The 20,516-nt window shown below is 51.6% G+C and overlaps 1 protein-coding gene across 1 annotated transcript in view; it reads right to left on the bottom strand.

Annotated features, from left to right (window-relative positions):
* Positions 1 to 20,516, bottom strand: part of RADIL (Rap associating with DIL domain) — a 66,483-nt gene that overhangs the window by 25,355 nt on the left and 20,612 nt on the right. The gene's annotated exons all lie outside the window — the stretch shown is intronic.

Genomic DNA, 20,516 nt, shown 5'->3' with positions numbered 1-20,516 from the left:
CCCCCCCCCCCCCCCCCCCCCCCAGTTTACAAGGAGGAAGCAGTCTGTGTGCCCTCGACCCCCCAGTCCCCTGAGCTGGCTGGTCTCTGTGTAGAGCAGCATGGCTGCTCCTTTCCGAGGCTACCCCCGCCCCTGACACGGCCAGGTCCGAAAGCACACACATGCACACAAACACGCGTGCAAACACACGCACGTGCCCACACACTCACTCGTGCACCTGCGCCCCCTCCGCCACCAAAGACTCTTCTACACACAGGAGGCACTCGCAACGAACGCTGCTGGAAAGCTGAGAAGCCAACTGGAGCCCAGGAGGCCAGTGAGCAGAGCTGACCCCGGCGCTTTCTTTCTGAGCCCTCTCCCGCCCCCCCCCCCCCCCACAGCCCACCGGCCCCCACCTGGAGCCTGCCTTCCTACAACGTTCCAGGCACACCAGGCGGAGCCCCAGGAAGTGAGGCAGGCCCGGCCGGCCGGAGCGAGGGTGCCGCCTTACCCGAGAGCGGCCCTTCCAGGACGAAGCCTGCTTCTCTGCACCCGCAAGAGGCCGGGTCTGCGAGAGGCCAGGCCGGCGGTGCAGCCGGAGCCGCAGTGCGAGGCCGTCCGCCCGGCGCCCGCTGCTCCTCCGTGCCTGCTGCAGAGCCAGCGACTGGCAGGCAAGAGCGGTCGGGCAGAGGGGGAGGTGGGGCGGGGGAGCGGGGGAGCAGCGGGTCAGGGGGCAGGCGGGGATGGGGAGAGCAGGCCGCAGGAGACAGGGAGGGCAGAGGGGGAGAGAGGCAGGGGAGGAGGCGGGAGGGGGGGGGGGGGGGGGGGGGGGGGGGGGGGGGAGGAGGGCCGGGGGGGCGGGGGGGGGGGGGGGGCACGGGGGGGGGGGGGCTGGTGGGCACCGGTGGAAGCCAGCTCCTCCCCCCACCTGCCCTGCCCCCCTGCTCCTCTTAGCACCACAGACCCCAGGGCTTGTGGCAGCACTCGCACAACCGCGGGCCATGCTCGGAAGAAGAAACGTTTAAAAACCAATCCAAAATGATGCAGCCGCCAAGCTCTTCCTCCATCCAGGGTTAGGGTCGACAGCCCAGGGCCCAGGGCCGGCTTCCCTGGCCTCGCTGCAGAAGGGAGCGCTTCCTGCTAGGTGCAACTGAGCTCAGTGGGGCCAGAGGTTCTGGCCCGATTCCAGAGGTCTGAGGGACACCCAGGAGTCTGTACTCTGTAAAAGCGCCCACAAGGTTCTGGACCACTGCTGCCAAGGCACTCCCCCCTCCACTGTCCGCCTGCACACAGACCCTCCTGGGCAGTTTCAAATACTGCAGCGTGGTCTGGCCTCCGGGTCTCCTCACTGGCTCCGGGGGCGGCCACAGGAGTGTTGAAGGGTGGGGGCTGAGGAACGCCGGCTCGGAGTCTGTCAGGGGTGAAGCGCCCATGGCCGGGAGGACCCTCGCACCTGCGCGGACGCGACCCCGACACGACCCCACACACGCCGTGCTCACGGCACGACCAGGAGAACCCTCGCACGTGCATGGACATCTGTGCAAGGACGGCCACTGGACAGGCCACACGACCTCCGTGGGAGCTATGTGTTCACAGGATGAAGGTGCCACGGGGGAAAAGCGGGAGCCAAGTATGCACCCGAGGTGGGTGGAAAAACAGTTTAACACTTAAGGTACGAGGCCATTTCTTTACACACTTAAAAAGCACATAAAACATCATTGAAGGGACACCTGGGCAGGTAGGTCCATTGAGCGTCCAACTTCGGTTTGGGTCACGATGTCTCAGTTCATAAGATTGAGCCCCACAACCAGCTCTGCGATAACAGACTGGAGCCTGCTTGGGATTTTCCCTCTTCCTCTCTCTGCTCCCCGCTTGCTCTGTCTCAAAATAAACTTTAGAAAAAAATGGAGGGTGGGGCACCTGGGTGGCTCAGTCACTTAAGCATCTGACTTCGGGTCAGGCCACGATCTCACGATTTCGGAGTTCATGCCCTGCGTCGGGCTCTGTGCTGACAGCTCAGAGCCTGGAACCTACTTCGGATTCTGTGCCTCCCTCTCTCTCTGCCCCTTCCCGACTCCTGCTGTGTCTCTCTCTCTCAAAAATAAACATTTAAAAACAATTTTTTTAAAGAAAAGACCCACAGTCAATTCGAGAAATGGCTGTCATAGGTGGGGACGGAATGAGCCTGGGGATATATATAATACAAAGAACATAATGGCTCGGAGTGTATTTTTATATGTAACTTTGTATATATGCCGTGTCTTTTATATAAGAAAACTCCAAGTCAACATGAATAAATTGTACGTCAATTCTGGGCGTCAGTTACATCATTCTTTATACTTTTAGAATCATAAACACCTTGCAGGCACCCCCCCCCCCCACCAGGCACATGACCACTGCCCCCTTGTGGCCCTAGGTGCAGTTCCGGGCTTGGCCCCATCCTCACAAGGCCACTAGAGGTGAAGACCAGCACCGTCCCCAGCGAGAGGCTCCGAGGAGGCCTGTGGCTCCCAGAGTGCTCACAGGGACAGTCACCTTCCCCTGCTGCCAGCTGATTTTAGTTCAGCTTTGCCATCATCAGATCCAGGCATCTGAGCACTATGCAAAACCAGGACAGATCTGCCCAACTTGGAAAGAAGGCCCTCACTTCTGGGTGGAGGGTGACAGGTGGCACACAGCTGGGCAGAGTCCTTGCAAACGTACCCCAGAAACCTTCAAAGGCACGCGTGGCGTGGATCTGGCCTGCACAGCGTGGGCGTTTGCAGGGTGCTCGGGCCCGGGCCAGGTGTGATGTGGCCGAGAAGCAGAGAGGAAGGAGCCTGTGGTGCAGAGGCCGGCCGGGTCTGCAGCCTGATGGGGGGTGGGGGTGGGGGATGGCTGGGGTCTCTGCCACCAGCAAGGCCATCCCAGCAGCCCCACCACCCCCAGGCGGGGATTTCACTCAGCAGAGGAGATCTAATGAAACAGACGGGCAACGGGGTCCATGCCCGTCACAGCACGGTATTCTAGGTGGAAGCTATTCATCCCACAAGAGTGCCAGGCCGTGCCCACGGGTGAAGGAGATGCCCTCCAAGGCTGGCGGGCCAGAATAGACCCCGTCTGCCACCACACTCCCCCCGCGATGGGCCGGGCGTGCCAATCCACACGTGTTCCTGCTACGGTGCAACTGAGCTCAGTGGGGCCAGAGGTTCTGGCCTGATTCCAGAGGTCTGAGGGACACCCAGGAGTCTGTACTTTGTAAAAGAGCCCAGAAGGTTCTGGACCACTGCTGGGAAGGCACTCCCCCTCCACCGTCCCCAGACAAAGCCCCTGGTGCAGAAATGCGCCGAGCGCTTGCTAAACTTACTTGAGTACCTACCCATTTAACTTGAGTTTCGGATTTCTAATTCTTTTCTCTAGGTAAGTGTTTGTCAGCTCCCAGAAAGGTGGCAGATATGGGGCTCCCCGTTCCACCCTTACATAGCTGCTCTGGTGAAAAAGCAGAAACACGGCCCAAGAGAAGTGGAAGCAGGGGTCCGGGTAACCCGCCTGCGGAGGCCTCCTGCACCTCTGCCGGACACACGCGGGACCACCTTGCCCCGCCCCCCTCCCCAGGACACACGCGGGAACCATGGTGCCTCCCAACACTCGTTAATGCACACAGGCACCAGACTCAGAAGCCAAGCGACTACTTTCCTCATTTTAAGAGGACAAATCAACGCGAGGACATTCTGAAACGACAGGAATCACAAGGCAATCGCGGGCCCTGATGGGACACACAGAGTCCACTGTGCGTCTCCTGAACCCTTCGCTCTGACCCGGGAACTGGGAAGGGGCTCCTAACCTGCAGGAGGTGTGGCCGTGATAGGGACAGTGAGAGAAGGTAGAGATCGGCCACAATGGACGCGGTGACAGAAAGGAGCTCCGCGCGTCCCTTTCCTGGCCGCTGGCCCTAGCTAGCTCCCTCACCTGCCCAGAACTAAACCCACAAGCAGGTGGCTCTGCAGGACAGGAATCCGTGGTTTCCTCATCCCCTGGATCAGACGTTCCTGGGTGAGGCAGCCATCTGGGCAGGGGAGGAAGCGGCGTGGGGTACACCCTGGGCCGCAAACTCTTTTAAATGCAGCCCCTCTCCCCTCCACGTCGGGTTGGTGCAGACGTCCCCTCTGCCGGTGGAGAGGACAGGACTCTGTGCATACCAGGGGTGGCAAAATTAATTTTGAAAACAGTTGGTAGCTGTCACCGGAGCTCCGGCCACGGGCTGGATGCTGGCTCCAGGACAGCACTGGAAAGAAAAACACAGCTCTTTCCTGAACGTCACTAAGTTTAGGACAATAAATTTAACCTGTAGCTTTTTACCTCGGAATCCTGTTTGCTCTTCCCTCCGGGACTCAGAGTTTGAAACGATACGTACAACTTGGAAAATCTGTGTTGCCTACACTCACCGCGCGTGCGCAGGGCTGGTGGTCTCTCAGATGTGGTTTTGATCGATGACTAAAGACTGATGGGGCAACGGAATGGTCCTGCGTAAGGGAATTTTATTAGAATTGGGGGAATTTGACTACTTTTAAGTGATCTCTAGTAAGTTGGGCATACACTGCTGAATACACTCTCCAGCAGCTGCTGCAAAATGCAGAGGGACACCTGCCTCGAGCAAGTCCGTTTTAACTGCAACACCCTTTTCTACTTTAGCAAAGACACAGAATGGAGCGCTCTGAGTTACCAAGCAATCCTTGAAGTTAACGTGAAGTTTTTTGTATTCGAAATGCACAAAAAAGAACTACTTACAGATAATTTGGTGAGCACCTGTCTACTGCCTGGCCAGCCTTACTCTGGGCATTTTGCATTTAATTCCACTTCATCAAACCCTATAAAGGGACTGCGGGTGGATGGGAATATGTTAGCCTAGCTTTACAGGACCAGTCTGACTACTGGCAAAGAAAATTCTAAACCAAATGTACATGGAGCACCACCCCCTTGGGAATAAGACGGGGATGCTTGCTATGACCACCTCCATTCAACGTTGGACTGGAGGTCCTGGCCAGTACAATTAAGGGAAGAAAAAACAAATGAAAGTCCAAGAATTGAAAAGAAAGAAATAAGATTATAATTATTTTGCACACAATTTGACTGTGTTTATAGAGATCTCAAAAGAGGGGCACCTGGATGGCTCAGTCGGTTAAGTGTCCGACTTTGGCTCAGGTCATGATCTCGCGGTTCGTGAGTTCAAGCCCTGCATTGGGCTCTGTGCTATCAGCTCAGAGCCCGGAGCCTGCTTCAGATTCTGTGTCTCCCTCTCTCTCTGCCCCTTCCCAACTCGTACTCTGTGTGGGTCGCTCTCTCTCTCTCTCAAAACTAAATAAACATTAAATAAATAAAAGACACTGCAAAACACTCTATGGACAAGCAATCAGAACTAACAAGTGAATTTAGCAAGGTGACTAGACATGGTGAGTGTGCACGTTCACCATTTTCGTGTGGGAGAAACAGTGAGAAAAGGGTATGTCAAAGTAATGGTGCCATTTATAATCGTGTCAAGAAACACGAAACAACGAAGGAACAAGTCTACCCAAGATGTGCAGGACCCCAACACTGATAACTACAAAACGCCATGGACAGAAATTAAAGACCTAACGAATAGAAGGATACACCAAGTTGATGGACTGTAAAGGTATCCGTCCTCTCTAAACTGATGTATAAACTCAATGCGATCCCACATTGGAAGGGTCTCAGCAGATGTGTGTGTACAAATTGATAAGTGTATACGGCAATGCAAAGGGTATAAGGTAACCTTGAAGATCAATTGTGATGTGGGAAGACTCGAACTATCAGATAACAGCCTATTCTAAGCTACAGTAACTGAGAGAATGTGGTGGTGCTATAAGGACAGTAGACCATTGGAACAGAAACGAGAGTCCTGGAACAGAATCTCACGTACGCAGAAAGGATGGTCTTCTCAGTAAATGATACCGGGTCAAATGCATCTCCATATGGGGAAAAAAAAAAAAAATCATGACCCCTACCTCACACCATTCACAAAAATTAACTCCAGATGGACTATAGATCTAGCCGTGGAGATAGAACAATGAAGAATTTAAAAGAAAACACAGGAACAGATCTTCACGGCCTCGGGCACACAGAGATTTCTTACATGGGGGGAAGGCGCTGCTCACAAAGGGAAGACCACCCACAGATGCTTCTGGGTGCGCTGCAGAGGTTACAGACACTGACAAGTGCAACTCTTCAAGTGTGATACTTGCACTGGTGAGAGAACAAGGAAGTGTCTAGAGGGACCCTAAAATAATTTGACTCTTGCATACACGGGGTCAACCTAAAAATCAGGTCTAAAATTTAACTGTGTGGCTTGCTGAATAACAGTGAAAACTGAATTCACAGCCTCAGCAAGTTCCCCAGGTGAAAGTTTGGGAAAAACTTGCCCTGATGGGGAAAGAGCAGGACCCTAAACCCTGGAACAGTGCCATCAGGATGGGCTCCGACAAAGCTGTGCCACTTGAACCCCTGATCCAAGCTGAGCCTTACTTGCCAAGAGGAGCGGCCTGTCCTGCTGTGTCTGAAGAGACTGGCTTTCCCCGGCTCTAGGAACCTACAAGCTCCACCTGGGGGCCTCTTTCCCTGAACCGCTACCCCGGTGACCCCTCAGCGCACTACTGAGCCCACGGGTGCCAAATTTGAGTGGCACCCAGAGCAAGAGTAAGACGGGCAGCAAGTCTGGGCTGCGGGCACGCTGCTCTGGCCCCGGGGAGCCGATACCCCCGGACTGCGCCAACGGGCCCGGGGCCAGCCTCAGCGGTTTGGAGCGCACCTTCCGCTTTCCTTTAGAAACATCTCCTGACCCGTTACTGGGGCCCGGTGGGAACTGGAGGTGACATCACAGGACGGCGCAGCCTGAGTTCCCGTCACCAACTGGTGTGGTTTCTGCTTCGCTGACTGGCCCAGTCATCGTATTAAGAACTTCTCTTCAAAACGTGTGAAGGCCAATTGCAGCGTAGGAGGGGATATCTGTGGTACAGCCCTCAGGAAAAGGGCCCGTCCCCAAAATCACTAGGAACGGAACAGACGACCCAGCAGAGAAGCACGCGAGAGCTTCGAACAGATGCCGCAAAGAACATCCGAAACGGTGTTTAAACATACGAGAACGTGATTCGCCTCACTCATCATCAGATACGCAAACTAAAACCACAAATAACTGCTACACAACCGTGAGAGGGGCCATAGTGAAAAGACAGGCAGCACCAAGTGTGAGAGCGAAAACGGAAGTCACAACTCTTACACACTGGTGGTGGGCGTGTCAACAGGCACACGCACTTAGAGGAGAAACGGTTAGCAGTATCTCCTACACGAGCACATATGCACACTCACTGGCCCATCGACTGTACCCCCAGTTGTGCGCTTGACAGAAATGCACGCGTCACCACAAGACAGTCCCAAGTACGTTCACGGCAGCGTGATTCCTACTGAGCCCCAACTGGAACCCACCCAAGTGTCCGTCAAAAACTGAATGGGGACACAAGTTGGAGTGTTTTCATGTGAATGCACAATAGCATACAGCAATGATCATGAACTCTTCCATAACCAACAAAATCAGGGAATCTCTCAAAGGTGATAATAAGGCCAAGCACAAGAAGGTAGATATTACAGGATTCCATTTGTAGGAAATACAAAAAGAGGAAAAACCCAACCTTGGTGTTAGGAGTCAAGACAGTTGGGTCAGTGCCTCACGGTCAGGAGGGACCAGGAGGGAGCCCTGCTCGAGTCCCAGGAGCGCCCCATCTCCTGACCTGGGTGCCTGCTGCACGGTCCACTCACTTTTTGAAGATTCACTGAGCTGCATACTTACAATCTGTGCACTTTTCTGTCTGTGTGCTCTATTTCAATGACAAGTGTCCTTCCAAGAAAAGGAGCCCAGGTGTTGAGATTATCATACACAAAATATACAACCACGCCTGCCCTGTGTAAAAAAGTAAAACACACCTTGAAATATGTGGAGAGAACAGTAAATTATAAACAGTGACGCCAGATTTCAAAAAGAACAAACTTCAAGTTGTAGAAATGAAAAATTCAGTAACAGAAACTATCGCTTCCATGTAATGTATCAGACACACGAAACATATCAGAAAGGAGAAGTGATGAACTCAAAGACCAGTCAGAAAAAATTACCCAGGAAGTGGTGCAAAGAGACAAGAAAGAGAAAACATATGAAAGGGGCTAAGAGACAGAGTGAGAAGGTCCGACGGGTTTAAAGACAGCTCCAGGAAGAGAGGTGTAAGAATGGCACAAAGGCAACATCTGACAAGAAAAGAGCTGAGAATTTTCTAGGACTGACTGAAGAATCCGGTTCACAGAGTCGTGACGTCCAATAAAAGAACGAAGAAAGACATCACAAAAAAACACATGGAAGTCTCCAACAAGACACAGGCGAACCAAATCCAGCAAGATAGGAAAAGGATGATACACCAAGAGCACGTGGGATTTATCCCAGGAGCACAAGGTTGATTTCACCTACGTAAATCAATCACTGTAATACAGCAAATCAATAGAATAAGACACCAAACCACACGAGCATCTCAGCAGACACAGTAGAGAGTTCAGGACGTGTGCGAGAGCTGAGGAAGGGTCTCAGGGAGTCCTTTTCCCAAAGACCAACGATACTTCAAACAGGTAAAGCAAAACCGTGGTGTAGGAGCAAACACGCGGGTGTTATCACTCAGAGAAAAGGGACCAGATGAGCATTAGGAAATCAGGACAGTGGTGGCTTGCGGGGGTGGGGGTGGGTGGCTGGGGCAGGGCGACCTGGGGCAGGCGACCATCCGTGTCCACCCAAGAAAAGCAAGCGGGAAGCACAGGCGCTACGAGCATAGCTCAGCGGCCGTGCTCGCTTCGCGATCTCCCTCCCACTGACCCTACAGCACTCGCGCTCCACGCCCTTTCCCGCACGCGGGCCCTTTCACAGCGGCAGCTACACGCACCCGGCCGCGGCCTCACGACCACACCGCCTTGCGTTTCTAGGGCGCAGGGGACGCGGCTTGGCCGGCAGAGGGGCCGGCCGGAGACACTGGGGACACCAGGAACCAGGAACACGGCGCAGAGACCACGCATGGGAACCACCTACGCCAGCGATTCTGAAAGCCGGGCGCTGCCGGGACAAGTGGAGTCTTGCTGGCTCCCTCCTGGTCACTCGAAGGCTGTCCGAGGCGGGCAAGCGCCACCCGCACCCACCGGCGGCCCCGCAGCCTCCACGTGCCCCTGCGCCGTCTCCACAGCACACCCCTTAGCTCCGCCCAGAACGCTTCCTTCCTGAAAGCGACCCGGGGATTCCGTTCCCACGCAAAATGCAAATGTCCCGAGCTCCCCAGCTTTCTCCCCACGTACCCAGGAAAACTTCAAAGGGAACAACGTCCCCCGGGGGGCTCTGTCCAGAGCAGCCCATTCCTTAAGCTGGGTCGTGGGTACACAAATAGTTCACGGTATTATTCTTTATCTGCTTTTCGTGGGCTTCAAGTATTTCACGATCAAGAGGAAAGCAGAGACAGGTACAGAATGAGAAATATAAACATCCTAAAACCCGTTCGGCCTCACAAATACTACAGGAAACAACCTACAGGAGGGAGAGACGACGTCCCTCTTTCAAGTCAGTATTTCAAATGATGGAATCAGGTGATGGCTAAGATACGGAAATGGACGTCCTGCTGGTGGGACGGAAAGTGGCACCAATCTGCCCCCAGTTTTAAAAACAGCTATCGAGGGGCATCTGGGTGGCTCAGTCAGTTAAGCGTCCAGCTTTGGCTCAGGTCATGATCTCACGGTTCGTGGGTTGGAGCCCCACGTCGGGCTCTGCGCTGACAGCTCAGAGCCTGGAGCCTGCTTCGGATTCTGTGTTTCGCTCTCTTGGTCCTTCCCCTGCTTGCTTGCTGTCTGTCTCTAGCTCTCTCTCTCTCTCAAAAATAAATAAGACCTTTAAAAACATTTTAATAAAAAAATAAAAATAAAAAAAGCTATCGAGATATGCCAACTACACCAGTATTAAAGATATATCAGTATCTAAAATGTCCCCATTCTTCCAGAAAGGAATGGTACTGTTAAGTTGCTGTCCTACAGAAATAATCAAAAAAGGAATCAAACATTTAGGTACGAGGATGTTTATTTACATAAGCATTATTTATACACCAAAAAATGGGAAATATTCTTAAAATCCAATAGGGAAATGATCAGGTGTACTCATTCAAATGGCATTAAAAATTACGTTCATAGGGGAGCCTGGGTGGCTCAGCTGGTTAAGCGTCCGACTCCTGGTTTTGGCTCAGGTCATGATCTCCTGGTTCGTGGATTCGAGCCCCGAGACGGGCTCTGCACTGACAGTGTGGAGCCTGCTTGGGATTCTCCCTCCCTCTCCCTCTGTCCCTCCCCGACTCACGTGTGTGTACTCCCTCTTTCAAAATAAATAAACATTAAAAGAAATTATGTTTATAGGGGCATCTGGGTGGCTCAGTCGGTTAAGCGTCCGACTCTTGGTTTCAGCTCAGGTCATGATCTCAAAGTTCATGAGTTCAAGTCCTGCATCAAGCTTTGTATGGACGGTGCAGAGCCTGCTTGGGATTCATTCATTCATTCATTCTCTCTCTCTCTCTCTCTCTCTCTCTCTCCTCCCTTCTCCCTTTCTGACCCTCCCCCACTTGCATTCTAATAAACCTTAAAAAAAGAAAAAATTATATTCATAATATGAATAAATATACTAAGTTAAAGAAAACGGAGGACGTGGATGTAGGTTGATTTAAATTGCGTAGGAAATCCAATAATAAGAAGAGACTGGAATAGTAAGGGGACATTTTAGGTGATTTCTGTTCTCTTCTTTGTACTCCCTATTTCCAAATTTTCAACAATGGGAATGTCATTTTTCTAAGTGGAGAGAAATGACATTTTAAAGCACTGACAGGACTGTTTCTGTGGTAAACCTTGGACCTTCTCACGTTAATTCGAGCCTCCGTCAGGAAAGAACATCCCCTCTCTAGAAGGAATCGCCTCATTAAGATAACGGGTAACCGAGTGGATAAAATGCTTAAGCCATTTGTTAGTCACAGAAAGAAACAGAGCCCCCAGGACTGCAGCAAAGCAAGAGCAGTGTGGCAGCAGAAGCAAGAACTTTCTGAACCCCAGGCCCTATCTGGTTCCCCCGACATGACGAGATGGCGCTGAGCCCTTTTGCAGGGAGGACCGCGTGGCACGCACAGTGACAGATAGCACACAGAGACAAGAAAGACCCGGGGACCACTTTCTGCTCTAGGCCCGCCAGGTGGGCATCCCCTGGGTCCAGCCGGAGAAGGCGATCCTCGTGCCAGAGCTGAGCAGTCTCAGGTTTAACCTTCCATTAGGAATCCTGACCCCAGAGAAGGGCTCACCCCCCTCCCCCGCCACTGCTCTGGAATCAGGTCCCCACGCTGACCCCGCAGGTTGGAACAGGCAGTTGAGGAAACTGCTTTGCAAGTAGACCAAAACGACAAAGAAGAGAAACTAGGAGACCGAAAAATCAGAAAAATAGATCCAGAACCTGAATAACAGAAGAGCCCGAAGAAATCGTCAAAGGAATAACATAATTTTTCAGAACGGAGTTCTTAATTTTTCAGATCCTGAGTTTTTAGATTAAAATGGCCCATTAGAAGTCCAACACACAAGAGAGGTTAAAAACGCACGAAGGGTCAAAATATGCAATTGGGTATAATTTGAATAAATATGGTAACGGATACAACCATAATTTTTTTAAATAAGAAGTTAAGACTCACACCAGAGTGGAAACACACCCCTTCCAAGGCACACAGCCTGGCTCTTCCGAGAGAGGCTGGGAGGGAGCAGCACAGAGAAATGAGATGTTTCCAGAAGGAGAAGAAAGCGACTGAACATGAGGGGTGAGGAAGCACAACGTCTAGCAGCTCCCCCGGGGGGCGCTGGAAGTTACTGGAAACAGACCAATGCCTTCAAATTTCTAGGAAGAAAGTTGCTTTCATTCTAAAACTCCACACCCAGATCAACTATTAATCACGCGTTAAAGTAGGATAAAGGTCTTTTTAGACATACAGCGTCTTGAACAATTTTAATTCCCAGGCGCACTTTCTCAGGAAGCCACCGGGGAGAGACTCCACCAGGACGGGAGGTGGGGGGGGGGGGGACCTAGAACGAGGAAGGGACAGCGAAAACCAGGGGCTCCTTCCCCAGAGAGACGCCAAGGGAATGACAGCTAAGAGCAGCCTTCAGGGGCAGCCAGCCCAGACTGAAGCGAGGCAGCGGACCCCAAAAACGCTGGAATTGATAAAATACACCGTATAGCTGAGCATCCTGAAGCAGGACAATTGGCAGAGGGCTGGGGAAAACTGGATTCGTGAGAAGCACGGACAGAAAGAGAAAACAAACAACGATAACAGTAATTCACTTGCAAGAAACTAAAGGTCGGACCGCCAGGAAAAGTAACCCTTGTACAGACCCACCTTCAGTTGTGAAAAGCCACACCTGGCCGAAGCAACGTACACCCCGCTGCCTAACCCGGCCCCAGCCCCGTGGGCACCGAGAGCACGGGCCACCGGAGCTGGATGGTTTAACGAGGGCCATTCCCATCCCCATGGTGGGACATCCCTAGCTCCGCCCGAAATTTAACAAATCAAGTCACTGTAGGGTAAGCTTCTTGTTTTAAGCTTTGGAAATAAGTGACAAAAAAAAAAAAAAAAAAAAATCATTCACAGATGAAAACGATTCCCTCGGAGGATCGCAAAAATCGGGAAGAAGCGCAGGCTGGGGCCCGGCGTGAGGCTTGGCTGTTTTTAATCAGTGACGGGAAGCTGTGCACCCATGTGACTTTGGTGAAAAGTAAACGTTCAATGTGCATCCTGTTGCAGCTACTAAAGGAAGGAATGAATGAACACGCACACGCAGGGGGGATACGTCATCCGTCCTCTACATTTTAAATCCCCGACGTTATTTGCATCTTTGAAACTGGAAAGCATCCCACATTCATATGGACGCCAGCCAGGTGGCGGCCGTGAGGTGGAAACTTGGTTGTTGTTCCCTCCGGGGGCGGGGCAGGGGGGCAGGGGGCGGCGCTACAGTCTTTCAGTCACTTAAGGATTACTTGAAGAGCCAACGTGACCGCTGGCTGCTGTGTGCGAACTCGCAGAATTTCATGCCCACGGCTGGGAAGAAAATCGCAGAGCTAACAGCGGAGCCTTCTCCTCAGAAAGGGTGCGTCCGCGTGTTCCCGAGGGCACGTGGGCGCGGACAGCCCGAGTGGAGAAGGGGAATTAGACACTGGATTTATTTCACTCGTGTTTGTCTTCTCATGTATGCATGAAACTAAGAGAGATCAAAGTCCGTGATTAAATAAACCCTTACGTTTATGAGAGCTCTTCAGGGAAGTACAAAACTAAGAATCCTAAGCAATTATTAAGGCACGGTGTTCAATTTAACACTGATTTTTAGGTTAGTCGAAAGTAGGTACTGGCCACCTTGCAATTATTAACACATTCGGCGTTAATACATTATATATGGCAATAGGTTTTGCAAAAGTGTTCTTAATGATCCCAAAATATACATAGCACTCCATCCACACCATGGAATATTCCATAATCCCTAAAATGAGTGAATGGGAACTCTGACAGATGTGGAGGGACCTCCCAAAGGAGTTTGGTAGGAAAACGATGTGGCCCCATTTCTAAAACAACAAACTTTGATCAAAGCCTGTGTGAGTACACGTTTGAGTAGGTGTACTCAGGCTTACCCAAGCGCAGGCAAACTAGACAAGGTCACTATGGTAGGCAGAATTCTCAAATGACCGCCCCCCACCCCACGATCTCCGCTTCCTGGGATTACTCCCATGACTGTGTTCAAGGGCAAAGAGATTTTGCAGATGTAATTAAGGTTCCTGACGGGTTGATCTTACCATACAGAGACAATCCAGGGGGCCCAACCTAATCACACGAGTGCCATCAAAGAAGAGCGTTTTCTCCAGCTGGTCACAGAAATCAGAGAGATTTGACGTGTGACAAGGGTTTGAACGCTGCAGAGCTGGGAGGGGCCCCCGGTCCACATACAGCGGAACAAGAAGGAAAGGCAGAGACAAGATGGAGACTTCAGTCCTGCAACCCCAAGGATCCAAACGCTGCCAATACCATGTGGGATTGAGGGGCCCCGTGCTCCTGTAGGGACCACAGCCACCCAGTGAGCGGAGGGCCCAGCCACCGCATGCCAGACTCCCGACACACTCAATCTGTGAGACACTGAAAGAGTGTGGTTTGAAGCCACTACACGTGTGCTTGTTGGCAGGGCCCGGAAAAAGGTGAGGAGCACCTCGCCTTGAAGACACCAGGATCGTGTGTCACGGGAGTGTGGACTTCGAGGGGGCTGTGGCAAAGGCTCAGAAGGACACGAGGGCGTGTTTCTGGAAACCCCGGGAAGGGGGCCCGTCATGCGGGAGCAGGACTTGTGACTGATGTGCCTGAGCACACCCCTCAGGAGATGCCACCCGCTTTCCTGTTACCTGTCCCAAGAGGCAAAGAGGGAGAGAAACACCAGGAGCTGTGAATCAGAATGGAACCCGGACTGATGACTGAAGATCCTCAGTCTCCGGACGACAAAGGAGGCCAAGAGTCTGAGGGTGGCGCAGAGAGAGGGGCCGGTGTCCTGCTCAACCCTCTCCTGGCGCCTCAGAAAGATCCGAAGGCCAGAGCGCCGGGCCACACGAAGACCCTTTCAAGAGACCAAGGGTGCCGCTCGTCGGTTCTCTTAACCAAATCAGGGGCCCTGGAGAAGCTTAAGGGCATCCTCACCTCTCAGCAGAAGCTGCAAAGAGAGAAGGGCCATCTCAGGAGCGTCCCTGGGTGCGGCGTGTCTGACGGCCGGCCGCCCCTGGAATCCACGCCTGGCCCAGCCGGCAGGTTCTCGGAAGCGAGCAGCTCGGAGCAGGGACGGAGGGAGCCCGGCACGGAGAGAGGCTCTCCACAGGCAGCAGGCAGAAGAAGCCACTCAGAAGAGTCCCGTCTTTCGGGAAAAGCGAAGAGTGGCTCAGAGCCCAGAGGACGGCCAGCAGAGTGTTCCCAGGCCTGGAAATCTCACCACGGCCCCCAGCCAGGCTCGCCTGGCCGCATTTCAAATTCCACCTGCACCAGCGACTCCTTCTCGCCGTCCACTGCCCCCTTTCTGACCCAGAACGCCACGACTCTTGTCCTGCACCTGGCCGGCCACTGCATGCGGGGAGCCAACCGTCCCACCGGCCCGCGGGTGGGGAGCACTGTGCCCTCCAGCGGTAGAGCTGAGCCGCACTTAATGGATATACGCAGGCACCCGCCCCACACCTGACTCGGATTCTGTACATGACGAGCATCTGGACGCGAACGGATACGTAACGGCACGAGACTGCGGGGCCTGGAGATGGCTGGAGCGTTTTGCCCACGGATGTAGCTGTGGGTCTTGGCCGGCCCGGCCCAGGATGAGCCCCCCGAGACCGGGCCCTCATGTAATCACCTCCCCAGGGCGTGGGAGGGACCTGTCAAGGTGGAAGCCATCGTGCCGCCGTTGAGGCTTTGTTTTTCTATGGCAAAAGAGGTTTTTGCAGATGTAACTCGTTTCATTAATCAGTTCACTTTGGGGTCAGTGAAAGGGAGATTACCCAGGTGGGCTTACTTTAAGCACATGAGCCTTTACGAGTGGTGAGGAAGTCAAAGACTGGCGGAAGGGAGTAGCCAATGCCACACTGTTGGCCTGAAGGCGGGGGGGTGGTTAGGGTTTCCAGCAGGGGGACAAGAACCCCAGTCCTCTAACCACGAGGAGCTGAACTCTGCCAACAGTAAGGCTGAGCCTCCTGACAAGAACTCGGCCTGGCTGACACCTCGGATTCAACCTTGCGATACCCGGAGACTCCAGCCAGGCCACGCGGACTTGACCCGTGAGCTGAGCAGTGTGTGTCGTTTAAAGCTGCTGTGTTTGCGGTAATTTATCATATGGCAAGAGAAAACTAATACATGCACGTACTAGGATGTCAACACGAAATCAGGAGGGGTCAGAACGGCAGAGGCACTGATATGGCAGAGAGCAGAACGCCATGGTAAAGAAAAAAATGTTTGCATCATGTGAACTCATTTATGTAAAGTTAAAAGCAAGTGTATTGTTAGCGTTAAGAGAAGTGCTCGTTCCCTAAAATCCAGCGGTCTAATCAGGACTAGTCAGCTGAACATTCCCACTGAAAACAACCAACACTGGCCGTATGAGCCATAAACGACAGCGAAAGAAACCATTAGGCCAAAATCTGAAAGGAAAGAACCCACAGGTAAGGAGTTGTTCTTGTCTGGGAAAACCCTAGCTGGTTCCTGGGAAAGAGAACCGTGGTACCGCGAGAAATCAAAGCCCTGGGCTCGCCACGCAAGAGAGCCTATGGGAGGCCCTCCCTCATTTCCCGTCCTTCCCTTCTCTGGTTCTGATACGAAGGTTTTCTTGGTTTCATAAACTGCTGCTGCTTTTTCTGTTCTCTGGAATAGTCTGAGGTGCAGTGTTGGAATAATCTGTCCTTGAGCATGAGGAAGAACTGGCCTGGACAGCCTTCGGGGCTGGTGTTTTCACGGTTCTGTCTGGTTTGGGTGCACGTTTGAATGGCTCACACACACTGTCGAGGAGACTGTTCAAGTTTTTGCCTTTCTTGAGTGCGTTCTGGTAGGCTGTATCTTTTCTAGGAGGTTGCCCATTTCATGTTAAGTTTTTTAATTTACTAGCAAAAAGCTATCTGTAAGATCCTTTTTTAAAACAAATATATTTTTGAGAGAGACACACACACAGAATCCAAAGCAGGTTCCAGGCTCCAAGCTGTCAGCACAGAGCCCAATGCAGGGCTGGAACCCACAAATCGTGAGATCATGACCTGAGCTACCCAGGCGCCCCCTTTTTTAAAAACCCCTAGTGTAATTGTCGCTATCTCCTCTTACACCTGAGATTGTTTATGTCCCATCTTGACTTTTCCTCCTCAGTCTTGCCAGTTTTGAGTAGTCTTTTCAAAGATACCACTTTTCATTTTATTGATCCTCTCTCCTGCATGTGTTCTGCTCTATATTGTTTCCTGTCTTCTCTCGTGGAGTTCATTAGATATATATTTTGACCTAATCAAGTAGGCAGGTAGCTCACTGGTTTTCAGTCTTTATTTTCTCGTATGAGCATTTAAAGCTTCAGCCCTCCTCTAAATCCCAGATCAGCTGCCTCCCCCAAGTTCTGATTCACATTCAAGTCTCGGATCCCTGAGCTGCTGGGACGTGTTTGAAGTTGTATATATCTGAGGGCTGTGTAAGAGTCGGCTATCACTGCCTGTCAGTATCCATTCTTTCCGCCTTTCTAACGGCATGACGTGAGGAACGACGAGGCAATGTGCCCAGTCACAAAAACCACCTTTCCGGGTCTCTCTTGCAGACCGGCGTGGCCATGCGGCTAAGGCGCAGTCAGCGAGAGATGAGGGAATGTTCCCCCTGGGACTTCTAGGAAAGCACCGCGGAAGGAGCACACGGTTTGCGGAGACACCTTTGCCTGGCCCTCTCTTCCTGCCTTCCTGCCCTAAAGGCAGATGTGATGGCAGTGGCCCCGCGAGCATCCTGCATTTGAGGGGATCTTCCGGCCCGAAGGCGTGAACTGGAATGGCGGGGAGGGCTGGCCACGGAAGGAGCCACGGGTCCCCGGTGACCTGGAAAGCCACCCTATGGGCCCTGAACCTACCACTGCTGTATCGCCAAAGAAAAGAAACCTGCAATGAGTTCAGCGACTGTTACCTGGCCAAACGCAGTTCCTAATTAATACAGAGGCTGCCAAGACCCCACTTGGGACCGGTTTTTTGATCATGGAAGATTTCACCTATATGAAAGCATTTATAACTTAGACTAATAATAAAATGCACCCCACTTCATCCACCATCCAACTTGAAAAAGGCGGAACCCTTCCAGGCTCCCTGTGTTCTCGAAACTACGCCTCCCCGCCTGCTCCCCAGCTCTCACCCCGCCAAAAGGAACCCCTATTCTGGATTCTATGCTCAACATTCCCTTATTTTTCATTGATGGTTAGACCACACATTTTGGTAACCCCAAGTTACACTGCTCTGTTTTGCTTATATCACACTATTTCGCCGCCGTTTGCTTTCTTCCTCAACCGTACGAGACACACCTATGTTGATGTACGTAGCTGTGGTTCATGTAAACTCGCAGCTCCGTACCGTTTATTGCATGAACACAACACTATCCGTCCCTCCGTTTTTGGTTTTTGGGTTATTTCAAGCTCTAAAGCTATTACAAAATGCTGATACCGACACCCCTGTACTCGTGCCCTGGTGACCCATGGGACAGAGTCTTCAGGAGAAGGCTTCCTCTGACACCATGACATACGCAGATCGTGACATTTACGTGCACACCGGAGGTGACGTGGAGGGGTGCAGAGTTCTGCATGCAGCTGCAGAGGGGGCCCACAGCATGGCTCCTCGAAGGCTCGGGGGACCAGTAAAATGAAGCACATCGGTGCCCCACAGTATGGTGGCAGAGGCACGCAAGCCGGCCAATGGTGCCAGATGAGTCCAAATGGTCTCCCACGGCTCCCAAGGGGGACAAGGTACTTCCGGCTCTCACGGCGCTCTTGGAGCACCCCCCTCCTCCTCCTCCACAGCCTGGATGTTGTTAGACTCTCTTTTTTTGTTGTTTATTTCGGGGGGGCGGGGGCGGCAGGGGCAGGGAGAGGGAGACACAGAATCCGAAGCAGGCTCCAGCCTCTGAGCTGTCAGCACAGAGCCCGACTCAAGGCTCAAACTCACGAACCGAGAGATCGTGACCTGAGCTGAACCAACTGAGCCACCCGGGTGCCCCTAGACCTACCTTCTACGCTCTTAATTCATGTTTCCTCACTGCTAATGCGATGGGGTATCTTGTACTTCCTGTCTATTCCTACCTCCTCTTCTGAGGCGGCTATGTGCTTTTTTGCCCGTGTTTTATCGAGCTGATTTTCTTAAACAGCTTGTTCCTGGCATCCTTGATCTATTCCAGACAGTAATCATTTGTCAGTTGTATATATTATAAAATCTTCCCGTGTTAGCCTATTTTTCACTTATCACTGTTCATTATTTAATACAATTAAAGAGATTCACCCGTCTCTTCGTGGTTTGAGCTTTTTGTGTGTCTTCCTCAGGAAATTCTTCTCTATGCTTTTTGTTATTGAATAAAAAAAAAAAACGGTTTTGTAGTCAGAGAACATGCTCTATGAATCCGGTAATTTGCAATATGCTGAATCTTACTTTCCGATCAAGTAGGAGGGTAACTTTTACACATCCCAATGTTTATTTGAGAGTAAGATGCACTTTCCAATTGTTGGGTGGAGGGTGCTGGAATAAATGTCCAACAGATAAGGGATGACAGACGCCGGCCAGGGGGATGGGTAACAAATCCAAGCCCCGGCCATCTGTTTACGTATTGTCTCTGGCTGCTTTCACGCCACAACGGCAGAGTTAAGTAGGTGAGACAGAGACCATATGGCCTCCCAAAGCTGAAAATATTTACTCTCTGGCCCTTTATAGGAAAAGCTTGCCAGCCTCTGTTGTGTTCAGAACGGTTTCCCTAGGCGCCTGGGTGGCGCAGTCGGTTAAGCGTCCGACTTCAGCCAGGTCACGATCTCGCGGTCCGTGAGTTCGAGCCCCGCGTCAGGCTCTGGGCTGACGGCTCGGAGCCTGGAGCCTGTTTCCGATTCTGTGTCTCCCTCTCTCTCTCTGCCCCTCCCCCGTTCATGCTCTGTCTCTCTCTGTCCCAAAAATAAATAAAAAACGTTGAAAAAAAAAAATTTAAAAAAATAAAAATAAAAAAAGAACGGTTTCCCTAGTTCTTTTTTTTGGTTTTTGTTTTCATTTTTGGTCTGCTTGGTATCAATTAATGAAAGAGCCATTTTTAAATCTAAGACAACAACACTTTTGGCAATTTCTCCTAATCCTTGCTTGTGATGTTACTTTATGTTAAGGCTAATTTATCAGATGCAAATGAGTTTTAAATTGCTCTATTTTCCTGGTACATTACTTACTAATTAAATGTATCGGCATCATTAAAGCAGTGGTCACTTTTGTCCCTAGTAATTACTTCTCTGAAATCTGTTTGGATGATATTATCACTATGACAGTTTCTTGTTGTTAGCATATTTTTTTCCCACTCTTTTATGTCTTATATTTTGGATGTGTCTCTCGTAACTAGCACACGGCTGCACTCAGTTTTCCCATGCATCCGGACCTTTTTAGTCAGAAAGTTTGGTCCGTTTGTTATATACGGCGATGTGTATTTATTTGGTTACATTTCTATCATCGTAGACTATACACTATATTCTTTTTACCTATCTTTTTCTATACTTCTCCTCCCCCCTTCTTTCCCCTGTCCCCCTTTTTTTTTGCTTAAGTTTATTTTGAGAGAGAGGGAGAGGGAGGGAGAGAGAGAGAGAGCGAGCGAGCGAGCAGGGAGGGGCAGAGAGAGAAGGAGAGAGAGAATCCCAAGTAGGCCCCACTCAGAGCCTGATGC

Source organism: Panthera uncia, chromosome E3 (genome assembly GCF_023721935.1).
Source record: "Panthera uncia isolate 11264 chromosome E3, Puncia_PCG_1.0, whole genome shotgun sequence".
NCBI classification, from domain to species: Eukaryota; Metazoa; Chordata; class Mammalia; order Carnivora; family Felidae; genus Panthera; species Panthera uncia.
Note: the sequence above shows the minus strand (reverse complement) of the source record. Positions and strands in the feature narration are given on the sequence as shown.